The sequence below is a fragment of the Bubalus kerabau genome, chromosome 14 (assembly GCF_029407905.1).
Source record: "Bubalus kerabau isolate K-KA32 ecotype Philippines breed swamp buffalo chromosome 14, PCC_UOA_SB_1v2, whole genome shotgun sequence".
In the NCBI taxonomy this organism is placed as follows: domain Eukaryota; kingdom Metazoa; phylum Chordata; class Mammalia; order Artiodactyla; family Bovidae; genus Bubalus; species Bubalus kerabau.
In genome coordinates this window covers 83,521,626-83,534,940 of record NC_073637.1, presented here as the reverse complement: position 1 = coordinate 83,534,940, position 13,315 = coordinate 83,521,626, and positions in this window count along the sequence as shown.

Sequence of the window (13,315 nt, the reverse complement as noted above, 5' to 3'; positions counted from 1 at the left end):
AGAGGTGAGATGGAGGGGATCTGGCTTGCCAGATACACGTCTCTGGAGCCACAGAAATGGGATCTATCTTTGCTATTGTCATCTCGCCACCACGTGAAAGCTGATGAAATAAATGGCTTTAAGCAGAAGCCTTTACTTCCTTTGTGATGCTGCTGGGCATCTCCCTAGTCTCTTGATGTCTCAGGGGATCAGAGTATGTCAGAGGGTAAAGGAACGCTGGGTGGTCAGTAATTTGTCAGTGAGTTCTACATTATCTTCTAGGGAACAGGAGGCTCTCCATGAACACAGTATGTCAGTAATTGTAGAAATTCAAGGAAACCAGCAGGGTGGCGCTGCAGGGGCCCATCTCGGCTTCAGCCTGAGCAACTTCACTTTTATCTGTTTTATTAATAAAGTCTTTAAAAGCTTTTGTCCAGAGAAAGTATTCTATGGCTGATAAGAGCCTGGAAATCAATCTTGGCCGTCTGCTGAGTCGAGGCGCAGCCTCCGAATCCTTCTCCACGCAGTAATCTATGAATACCAGGCCGCAGTTGGCACTGTAGGTGGATAATGCTTGCAGTCCACGGGGTCGCTGAGGGTCGGACACGACTGAGCGACTTCACTTTCACTTTTCCCTTTCATGCATTGGAGAAGGAAATGGCAACCCACTCCAGTGTTCTTGCCTGGAGGATCCCAGGGACAGGGGAGCCTGGTGGGCTGCCGTCTATGGGGTCGCAGAGTCGGACAGGACTGAAGCCACTTAGCAGCAGCAGCATGGAAGCCCAAACTTTCGATCTTACCACACAGCCGTCAGTTTCAGCACGACTTTACCAGTTTCTACTTTTCGCCACCCTGCTCTTGTGACTGGGTAACCGTCCCCATACAGAGATCAAAGAAAGCTCAAGCTGAAGATATATTACAGAGCGAGTAGGGGCTGAAAATAAACCAGAGGACAAGGGCAGCAGGCAGAGGGGAGACTGAGCAGGAAGGCAGATGGGTCCAGAGGTGTGGACGTCTTGGCTCAAGGCATTCGAATTCAGAATTTTTAAAAATTCCAGCAAACAATGACAGTAAGTCTAGGAAGCAAACGAAAACATTCCACAATGCCTCGTGGACTTTTTTTTTTTTTTTTTTTTTTGGCTCTCTGGAATCTCAAATTGGTCCAACTTGCCCATTTTTCAGAGGAATCTTAATAGAGGTGCCATATCTCGAGAGGCCGTGTAGTTTGGGGATTTAGAGCTCGGATTTCTGAGTCCGACAGAGCTGGTTTGCAACCTAGGACCACCGTTTGCTAGATGCGTGATCCTGGCAATAACGCCCTCTGTGCGTCTCCATTTCCTCACCTTCCCGCCCACAGGAAGCACACGGCCCAGGGCCTGGCACGGTTAGTGCTCAGGAGGGGCGGCTGTTTGTGTTACTCTTGGATAGGGTCCCACACGACCAGTTCGGTGTCAATGCCAAGACTGCCCGTCCTTCTGAGGTTTTACCTCGAGGAGGGCTGTAGGGACGGCCGGTCTCTGCACGCGTGCGCCTGCGCGGCCGCGGCTGCGCAGCTGCAGAAGAAGGTTGGACAGAGCGGAGACCTGGCAAAGGGAGGGTTCAGGGAGCTTCCCTCGGCCTGAGGCTGTTTCTCGGGAGCATCTGTTTTGCCTTAAGCATGGGGTCCCTTCAGGGAATGTTTTGCAAGGAAGCGGATTGTTGTCCTGGGTTTCCCCAGCCCTGCCATGTGTTCAGCAGAGGCCGGGCCTGGGGCTCTGTGCGCAGCTGAACCGCCTCCTGGGAGCGCCAGTTTACTGAGAGGGAACGCGGCCGCCGAGTGGCTGTCAGGAGGGCACGATTTTCCATCAGCTCAAATCTAGAACAGATCTGAACTAATGCCCTGGAATTAAAACTCATCCTGTTTCTGGTTGAATACAGAATGATGTTGTTTGCAAATGCGGTTTTAAGCATGTTGCTTGGATGGGTTTTATGTTGCAGTGTACCCTTCTCTAGAGTGTTAAACACTTTATGAATATCTGTTTGCTCTTTGGGTACAGTGTGGTTTTGATTAAATTATGCTCACAATTCTGGAGAAATATTGTCTCTGACGTATCCATGCAGTGTAGGTTTTCGGTACTTAAAAAAGGCTTTTAGAGGGTCCACTCCATCAATTCAGGACTGGGGACTTGCAAGTTAATCCCTCGTAATTAAATAAATTTTAACAAGCTTAAGGGAGGGGGCAGCATGGTATAATGGTAAGAATATGGGCATTGAAGTCACAAGGACAAATTCCAGCTCTTTTCCAGGTGTGTGACTTCATCAAGTCACTCACATCCATTCGAACTTCTCTTTCTTCGTCTCTCAAATGAACACAATAACATCTCCTACTCAGGACAGGCCTGTTAGGAGGTTCAAACTGCAAAATGGGTTTTGAATACTCAGCTCAGTGTGGGAATTAGTGGGTGCTTCTGCACACCAGATTGAAACCCTGCACATTTTAACAGCCTTTGATGAGCAAAAGCAGTAAATCACGTCTGTACAACCCGAATCACGCAATCGTGAGTTTAGGTGTCTTCAGTGCAGGGGAGTCATCTTCAGTAGTTTTCTTGTCCTGCGTCAAATGCCGGGGGAAAGTCAAGCACAGAACAGAAGACGCCGTCTCTTTTCCCCTTTTCTGGGCTTTCCAGGGATCAGTGGTGTTCTGCTCTGTGACCCCCTGGGGGGCAGGGGGGAATGGGGGTTCCGGAGGGAGGGAACTGCAGACGCCTGCGGTGACTCATGCTGGTGTAGGGCAGAAACCAACGCAGAGCTGGAAAGCAGTTATCCTCCAATTAAAAAAACACAAAAACTGCAGGAACTTCCCTGGTGTCCAGGCACTGAGACGCCACACTCCCAGCGCAGGGGGCCAGGGTTCAATCCCTGGTCAGGAAACTGACCCCACGTGCCACAGCTAAACATCCCGCCAGCCACAAGGAAGATGGGAGACCCTGAGTGCCGCAACTAAGACCCAGGGGAGCCAGAAAAAGAGCAGCTACAGAGGAAATCCACAGCTGCTGCTGCCAACGAGCCCAGCTTGAGTCACAGCGCTGGTGGGCAGACGGTGAGGAGGGACACACCTTCCATGTGAAGCAGAAGTGGCTTCTCCAGAGAGACTGTGGGACTTAAGGAAGGGAAGCCTGAGATCCCCAGACAGACAGACAGCAACACCCAGGGCCAGGCACCGGGCTCCCTCGGGGTTCCCGGGGTCCGGCCTGCCTCGACCCCGGAGCGGAGCTCCCCAACAACGTGCTCAGCCCCCCATGGGGCCCCCTCACCCGCCGAAATGGTCACAGCCACCTTTCACGTGAAGGTGTTTTCCTAAACCAGCGACCCCTTTGTCCTCCATGAAAATAAAAGAGTCTTTCCAGGAGAGCTTTCCAGTTGTTACCCACTCTGCCTTGTCAGAAGGCTGGTTTCCAGGGAGACAGCCTGCCAAGGGTGACGATGAGGACCTGGGCTCTGCGTTCTGAGGGGAGGCGTGAAGCCTGCCACGCTCACCCAGGAAGGGAGGCGTGAAGCCTGCCACGCTCACCCAGGAAGCCCTTTCCTAAGTGTGGTCTGAGCACCTACACCACAAATCTTACCTAGATCACTTGTCAAAAATTCCGATTTCTGAGCCCCACCAAATCTGTCTTTCAGAGGCAAGACCTGGGAATCTGTATGTTTAGCAAACATTTGAGTGATTTGATCACATTTTTGAGAGTCCCTGCCCTGGTGGAGGGACCTGAGGGTGAACTGCATGAAGCTTTAAGCGGTCACATGTATGACCCATTTGCTTACATATTGATAATTGCCCTCAAAGACTAAATCCCCCACTGTTCCTCATCGTCCTTGTAGAGCTCATCCTGGAACTTTCTCCCGACCAGGCAAAGGATGCCCACACCACCTGGCTGAGATGGGGGCACAGGAGCAGCAGGAGAAATCGCCTTCCTTCCCCTTCTACATTCATTCCTCATTCCACACTAGCAAAGTCGTCACTCCCAGGTAGCAACACACAGGTCCTTTGATCCCAGTTGTGTTCAGTACAGTACCACTGTGAGCACATCTGAATTGTTTGGAGCTTCAGGTAGAAGAGAAAAAGGGTTTAGCAGCTCCCTACAAGGTCATCAGTCTATGACAGAAATCTCCGGTGAGTGAGCCTTGCCACGGTCTGCTATAACCCAGACGCGTGCTAGCCCACGTGCCCACGTTGTGGGCCTTGTTTGCATGTTCCTTAAGTTCTGTGGAGACCTTTTGTTTTGTTTTGGCAGAGCTGAAGGAAAACAGTCATGGGGGTTATTTTCCATACTTTTACCATAAATTTTTATTTATCCAGCAGGGAAGAAAAGGAGCAATAAATTGAATGTTCTGCTCTCAAGAAAGACAAGCGGGAGGAAGGAAACTTGCAAGGCTTTTAATGACATCATTGACAAAGGAAAGTCCTTAGAAACCTTCAGGGCTGCCAGTAGGACTCGACTGGTTGGGTCTGAAGGAAATTAATGGATTCCTGTTTTTGTACACAAGTGGAAAGGGCATAGACGTGATGGATAGTGCTTTTACCTTGACGCTTGTCCTCCAGACATGAAAACAAAAATAAATGCCCTGAAGTACTTTCTGAGAGAACCAGTTTAACCAAGTTAAGGCACGTCTCTGGTAGTCCAGTTCTAACTGGAAAGGAAGGAGTTTTGTAACTGAACACTTTTTAAAAAAAATAAATGAATGCTGAGGTTTGAATTGTATGAGTGCTTGTGAGTAGTTTACATGATGATTCAATACATCATGAGCTTTCCTACAGTTTTTTCCTTTACTTTTCATATTATTCAAATCAAAGTCCTAGCAAGGGCGGCATTTAATTTCATAATAGCTGTAAATGTCTTGAGCATTTACTTTTTGCCAAGCATTATACTAGTGCTTTAAAAGTCTGATCTTTTAAGAAATCAAAAGAGGTAGGTATGCTAATTTTTATTTTTCAGATAAGGAAACTGAGACTTGGAGACGAACTAAATTAATCCTTACCCTTCAGAAATGACCCGTGACTGGAAACTAGACCATCTGATTTGGAAGGATGTGGAGGGAATCCCAGCCTAATGAAACCCTAAGTTTCTATAGTTGCTGTGGGCATGCACACTCACGTACACATAAAACACACACAGAAGGATGATTTTTCCTTAGGGACAAAATTTTCTTTATTTCGTTTTATAGGGAGCAGATTCAAGAGAGAGAGGATATTAGAAGCCAAAAGAAAGAGCCCAGAAGAGATCAGGAAAACATATCAGGGCTGTCAGCCTCCCGAGAGCGTTTCAGATCATTTTGATATTGAAGTGTAGTTTAATTCTTCCACTAACTCTCTATGTTCTTAAGGGCCTGACCGGTAACATCCTTGACTCTGGGTTTTCTCATCTGTAAAAGATGAAGCTGAATCAAATAACCACTAGCATTCCTTGTTTCTAGCATTCTGTGAGTATGATTGGTTCTTGCCTTCAAGAAGCGTGTGGTCTCTAAGGCAGGTGTAAAAATAGAAGCAATGAATGATTCAAACAAGAGTTCAAGTACAAGACTGAAGTACCGCTGCAGGTGGTCTTGGAGTCATTGCTAAATGAGTGGTCAAGACTGTAAGGAAGGTGTAGAGAAAATACAGCCCTGGGCCCATCTGAAAATATTTTCCCAAGAGGATAAATAAAACTTAAGCTGGGCTTGTAAAACGTTCAAACAATTGGACTTACAAAAATTTACATGTTGAATATATGTTCTTTGTGATGAGTCAAATACTGCAGGAGTACTGAAGTTGGTGGAGAAGGAAATGGCAACCTACTCCAGTGTTCCTGCCTGGAGAGTCCCATGGACAGAGGAGCCTGGCGGGTTACAGTCCATGGGGTCACAGAGAGTCAGGCCTGCTTTGGAGACGAAACCATCGCCACCACCGCCAGCACCAAAGCTGAAGGGTAGCCAGGCTGGGTAGAGTCCTTATGCTGGTATAGCTTGGTTTCCCTTTTTCTGTCTTCTCATCAACAGTCACACACATTGTGACCGACCCCACCTCACGTGCTGTCCTTCGCCCTGACTGCTTTCCCATGGCCTGGAGCTCCTCCATGGCCCTTCTCGCTCATCACACCTGCTTCAGTGCCTGAGCAACGATGCACTGAGCAAGTAATTGGTTGAACGGATGTTGTTATATTTGAATAAATCTTTGTTCATCCATCAATTTTATTTTCCTTTAATGATTTTTTTTTTTTTTTTGGTGTGGACCATTTTTTAAAGTCTTTATCAAGCTCGTTACAATCCTGCTTCTATTTTGTTTTGGTTTTTTGGCCTCGAGGCACGTGGAATCATAGCTCCCCAACCAGGGATCGAATCTTCCCCACCATGTTGGGAAGCCAAGTCTTAGCCATCGGACCCCCAGGGAAGTCCCTTTCATCCATATAAACAAGAACAGCAGCTCGATTGAAGCTTTGTGGGTCTGGCACTACACGCAAAGGTTAAAGTGAGATTGGTCCCATGCTCACGCAGCTACATAACCCCATGGAGATGTGCTCATAAATGCAAAGTGGGAAGGGCAGAGTTCCTCAAGAGAAGTGTCGCAAGTGAGACTTTCCTGTTTGGACCAGAAGGAAGGAGGCCAGTGAATTTTCAGCTTGTGAAGCCTAAAGAGAAGTAATGGGATGGCGGAATACAGCCCCAGAGAGCTGGGTGAGTTCTCCCGTCCTGCCAGTCCCGCAACTCTGAGACGAGTTCCCTTGGAGCTAATCCAGGGATCCATTCCCTTGGAGCTTGGATAGCGATTCTTAAGTTTCCTCCACTATTCCGACATCGTGTAAGACCGCGTGCAAGAGGCTCAGGTCACGTCGTGACTTTTGGGTACCGTTGCTGTTGTTCAGTCGCTGAGTCGTGTCTTACTCTTTGCGACCCCATGGGCTACAGAGTGCCAGGCTTCCCTGTCCTTCACCATCTTTGGGGTATGAGTGTATCTGATTCTAGACGAATCCAGAACATGTATGAAAACAATACAATGAAAGTGTTGGTTCTCATCACAGACTGAATAAAACCCAGATGGAAATACTGGCCTGAGACTGAGGGGGAAAGGGGAGGATAAGAGAACAAGCCAGTTTTTTCATTCCCGTGAATCACCGCACAGAGAATTAAGCACGGGAGGTCTAGGTGAGTGGTGGTTCCATTTTTAAATTCATTCTTTCATTTGACAAGCACAGATGGGGTATTTATAATGTCCAAGGCAATGTGCTGAGCTCCAAGAGACTCTGGAGACTCACCATTCGTGTAAATCTGAGTCAGCATATTCAAAGTGCGTTAGTTCATTACCACGGCCATAACAAAGCACCGCGGACTCAGTGGCTTGAACCACAGAGCTTTGTTTTTCCTCCGTTTTAGAGGCTGGAAGTGCAGGGTCATGTCAGCAGGGCCGCTTCTTGCAGGCCTTCCTCCCTGGCGCGCAGACGGCCGCCTTCTCTCTTTCCACACGGTCCTCCCCTGTGCGGCCTGTGTCCTGACCTGTTCTACGATGACACCGGCCATGTTGGATTGGGGCCCACCCATTGGTCCTCGTCTGGCCTTGTCACCTCCTTTAAGGCCTCAAATACAGTCCCGTTCTGACACCTGAGGACTTAGGACTTGAACATGTGAATTTTGAGGGGACAAAATTCAGCCCATAATGTGAAGTTTCAAACATTCGACTCAATTCAGGAAGGGAAGAAGCTGGGGGGTGTTTATTTTATTAAAGTTTACTTTTAATAGGTAAATAAATACAAGTTCTTCTACCGAAATGAAAACCAGCTTGAAGAATCCAAAACCTTAAAACTTTCCATTCACTCAGGGTCTCATTGTTTGATAAAGACAGTGGTTTTTAAATTTTTTGGCACTAAACTCTGTTAACCAGCCCTGACTGTTTTGTTTACTAAGCCCTTAGTTACAGCCTAGAGTTGACGTAAAATGTCTTATTCTGGAAATGTGTACACATTGTACAAGCTCTAAAAGAGGAAAAAACATGATTCTTTGCTGGCTGTAGGCAGAGATTTACTGTAAAGAGGATTTCAAGCGTGTTAAAAGAGGGGATGGATGGTGCTGAATCCCTGTCTTCCAGTGGACATAGACAAATTGTTTGGACTCAGATAAAAGGAAACATTTTGACTTGGGATCAAGGGGAACAACATGACATTAAGCGTGTTGGCTATGCTTATCAACAGGATCCGCTATGCTTGTTAAAGGCACTTCTGTTCCCAGAGAGGTCCTTTTCATTTATGACCTTAGGCATGACATATAAGAGCCTGTGCAGAAAGATGAAAGATAATGCGAATTTCCATCTCTGAGCCAATGTTTTAATTATCACATGATGGTAACTTAAAAAAAAATCCTAATTGTTTGCATGCAATATTAGGTTGGGGTTATTTTAAATAATACATCTTGTATGAATCAAATCTTCTTGGTATAATTAATTCATTGTTGTTGATTAAGGGACTCATGGCCCAGGAAACTGAGGGCACAGGAAATTGACGGAAGCTGGATCGAGAGCCCACATCTGTATTCTCGGGCCCCAGGGAGCACCCCACCACAACCTCTCAGGACAGCCTGCGAGTGTGCTGTGCCCAGAGAGGGACAGGGCCCTGCCTCTCTCCCCGGAGAAGGGACAGGGGGCCTGAGGCGCCTCGTCGGGAATCTTTGTCTTCCTTCTGCACAGAAGGATGAAGGGATGGAGCTTAGAGATCCAACAAGACACCAGCCAATCGACTTTTCCTTCAGTGCAATGGATCAACTGAAGACTGTATTTATCAACTGGCCAAACTGTTGAGTACCTGCGGTATGCCAGGGTAAAAAGCAAAAAAGCCCCAGAAAAAAGCACTCCTTCTGTGCTTTCTCCTTCATCCATGCAGGGAACTAAATATAAACATTACAAAATACACCCCAAAATACAGTGTGCATGAAACTTTTCTACTCACAGGCCAGGTTTTCCATCTGCTTTAGTCTCAGGGGCATGTCTCCTCTCCTCGTCTTCTTTTGTCTTTTCTAAATACCTTTTTGGTGGCACGAAGAGCATGTGGGGTCTAAGTCTCCTGACCAGGGACTGGACCGTACCCCATGCCCTGGAAGCTCAGCGTCCTGACCACGGGCCACCAGGGAAGTCCCTCCTGTCCTCTTCTAAATGGAAGCTTCCTTGAAGTAACACTGCATCTTAGTCATTTCTCATTTTTCTTTTTTAAAAAATTTTGGCCACACTAACTGGCATGTGGGATCCTTAAATATCAGGGATTCAAATTACTGGAGGAGAAGAAAGATCAGGGAGAAAGCTGGCAGAATAGACAAGACCCCGAGTTCTAAAAAGAGATGTTTCACTGCAGTATTTCAGTATTTCTTTCTTTTTCTAATTAGGGGAAGGTCAATGATCTCTAGTCTTATGATTAAGATTGTAGAATTAATAATAAATAGATCTGATTGTATTCTGGCTCTGCCAATAACTGCACGTGTGGGACTTTGGCTAATGAACATAACTCACAGGATTGTTGGAAGAATTAAGCCACAGTCCTGGCGCATGTGCGATGTGCGATAAATGATGGTCTTTACTGTTATTTTTTTCTTATTAATTTCCCTTTTGAGAAAATATATACCCCAAAGCATGTCTAGTAAAAGATACACCATCTATCAGCTGGGGGATGCGTGCTTTATAAACTTCAGTCACCAGAGTGCCCAAACAAGGAGCTGTTTTTTCCTTCTAATTGAGTTGGTCTGGGGAATCATTGCTAAGAATATTCTATATGTGCGGGTCTTGGTCCTGTAGCCCCATGGGAAATGGCTTTACCTGTAGGATTCTCTGTGTTTGCCAGCCAGATGCCCTGGACAGGAAATGGCACACAGATTCTTTAACTATGTTCCCCTTATAAATATGTCTATTAAACATATCTTTGTCCCATATTGAGGAAAACTGTATAGTTGCTGGTACCCGTTCTAGCCAATTTCATTGGTTGGTTGGTTGGTACTGAATTAGTTGAACAGTCAAGTTGAGTTATATACCCCAGCTCTGGTGTTTTTAGGCTCTTTTTAACAGAGGCAAATAGGTTATAAAGCCACCTGTAGTGACCTGGGCCTGGAAAAAGCAACTCAGTAGAACAAATATGCACGGAGTGCTCACACGTGGCAGGCACTGCATGGAGTGCTGAACAGTGCCGATGTCTTGTGAGAGAGAAGAATCCAAGCAAGAGATGATACACAGAGAAAGAGCAATGATAACAGAAGCTCTGAGGTCGAGAAAGTTTGCATATTCATCTGTGTACAATTTAACTGGGAATGAGAACGCATACAGAACTCAGATTGGAGACGTTTCTATTCAAGAATGAGCAGGTTTCACCTAAGTTGTTCCAAATGGCAGAATTTCTTTTCTTTTCATGGCTGAATAACATTCCATTGCAAACTTGAGGGTATTATGCAACTGGAAGGACTGATGCTGAAGCTGAAACTCCAGTACTTTGGCCACCTGATGCAAAGAGCTGACTCATTGGAAAAGACCCTGATGCTGGGAAAGATTGAGGGCAGGAGGAGAAGGGGACAACAGAAGATGAGATGCTTGGTTGTCATCACCGACTCAGTGGACATGAGTATGGGCAAACTCCGGGAGTTGGTGACAGACAAGGCAGCCTGGCATGCTGCAGTCCATGGGGTTGCAGAGAGTCGGACACAACTTAGTGGCTGAACAACAACAACAAAATCAATCAGACAGAGGAAAACAAGTACTACATAATGTTCACTTATTTGTAGAATCTAAAAAGGCTAAACTCATACAAACAAAACACAGGGCACCCAGCCCAGTGCTTTGTGACGACCTAGAGGGGTGGGAAGGGGCTGAGTGGGAGGGGACATAGGCACACTCAGGGCTCATTCACATTGTTGTACAAGGGGACATAGGCACACTCAGGGCTCGTTCACATTGTTGTACAGCAGAAATCAACACAGCAGTGTAAAGCAATTACCCTCCGATTTATTTATGTAGTTATGACTGATTCACATTATTGTACAGCAGAAATCAACACAACACTGTAAAACAATTACCCTCCGATTTATTTTTTTGAAGAATGATCAGGGAAAATATAAAGATATTTGCATAATCGCCTTTCTTGCAGCACTAACTCTGTGACCTCTGCTGGCTTCGTCACCCTTTCCGGGACGGTTACCAAGGCCAGGAATGAGGTCCAGGCTACCTGGCCAATTTACAAAAAGAGCTGGTAGAGCAACGTTACACAGCACGGCTCTGGGGACAGTGATCGAGTTTTGCAAGACAGTCAGAATTTGTAAAAGGAATCCAGCACCAGATTTCTGAGAAGTCACTAGGAAACTATGATCTGAAACATATTACATTTTTTAGCTTACCAGCATTTGTTAAGTTGCTTCTAATCTGACCTGGAAATTAACATAGTGGAAACAGGATGGTGCTTTGAATGCAGGATGACTCACGTGTAAACCTCGCTGTCTCCTCGGCTTCTCCGGGATGGTGCAAGCGTTACTTACTGTCTGTTAGCGTCTGTTTCCTCTTTTGGGGGATTTTTGTGAAGATTAACTGGAACGATATATGCAAACACTAGTTGCTGCCTGGGTGCATCAGACACTTATTTGTTTGTCATCTTCCCCCCACTCTCCTTCTTCCTCCCCAGATCACCGTCACCAGTTGCCAAACTCAATGGACAGCTGTATTTGGTGTTTGCTTGTAACCCTGGTCGACACCGGACGCTGCTGACCCTACACCTTTCTCTCCTGTGGTTTTCACAATGCCACCATCTCGTTTTCTTCCTGCCTTTACAATTCTTTTTTGTTTTAATACTTATTTATTTATTTATGGGCTTCCCCAGTGGCTCAGCAGGAAAGAATCTGCCTGCCGATGCAGGAGACGAAGGTTGGGAAGATCTCCTACAGGAGGGCAACCACCCCAGTATTCTCGGCTGGAGGCTCCCAGGGACAGAGGAGCCTGGCGGGCTACAGTCCACGGGGTCACAGAGACAGACAGGCCTGATTGAGAGAGCAGGACACTGGTCGGACTGGAGGGGGCTCAGGGCGGAATGCGAGCCATCGGGGGCGGCTGCAGCGCAGATGGAGCTTCACTTGCTCACCCCCCGCCCACCCACCGTGCCAGTCAGTCCCCACCCGGCCAGGGACCAGTGCTCATCTGGGGCCTGGGGTCTGGGGACCGCTCTTCTCAAACCAACTGAAAGAAAAAAAAAAGGAAGAAAAATTTTATCTTCTAATAACTTGGAAAATACCCACAACCTCAAACTCGGAAGAATAACTGCTAAAACAGTAAAACTTGAATCTAATTGAGGAAAGAAAATTACAGTAAGTTCACATTTCCATAGGCGTGAGTGCTCAATCACAAAGTCGTGTCTGACTCTCTGCGACCCCATGGACTGCAGCCCCCCAGGCCCCTCTGTCCATGGGATTCTTCAGGCAGGAACACTGGAGAAGGTGCCCTTCCCTCCTCTAGGGGATCTTCCCTACCCAGGGATGGAACTCGAGTCTCCTGCGTCTTCTGCGTTGGCAGGTGGGTTCTTTACCAGCTGGGCCACTTGGGAAGCCCATGTTTCCATGGTGGTCTTTAAAAGGGGGCAGGTCATCATTAATGAGCCAATTATGGCTGAGATAGTAACATGTAGGGTTTTGGGAAGACTAAAATAGATGGGGAAACAGTGCCAGACTTTATTTTTGGGGGCTCCAAAATCACTGCAGATGGTGATTGCAGCCATGAAATTAAGACACTTACTCCTTGGAAGGAAAGTTATGACCAACCTAGATAGCATATTCAAAAGCAGAGACATTACTTTGCCAACAAAGGTCCGTCTAGTTAAGGCTATGGTTTTTCCAGTGGTCATGTATGGATGTGAGAGTTGGACTGTGAAGAAGGCTGAGCGCCGAAGAATTGATGCTTTTGAACTGTGGTGTTGGAGAGGACTCTTGAGAGTCCCTTGGACCGCAAAGAGATCCAACCCGTCCATTCTAAAGGAGATCGGTCCTGGGTGTTCTTTGGAAGGAATGATGCTAAAGCTGAAACTCCAGTACTTTGGCCACCTCATGTGAAGAGTTGACTCATTGGAAAAGACTCTGATGCTGGGAGGGATTGGGGGCAGGAGAAGGGGACGACAGAGGATGAGATGGCTGGATGGCATCACCAACTCGATGGACGTGAGTCTGAGTGAACTCCGGGAGTTGGTGATGAACAGGGAGGCCTGGCGTGCTGCGATTCATGGGGTCGCAAAGAGTCGGACACGACTGAGCGACTGAACTGAACTGAAAACACCTCTATCATGTTAATAAATTGAAATTAGGGTAAAGTCTTTCTTTTTCTTTTTTGCATTTT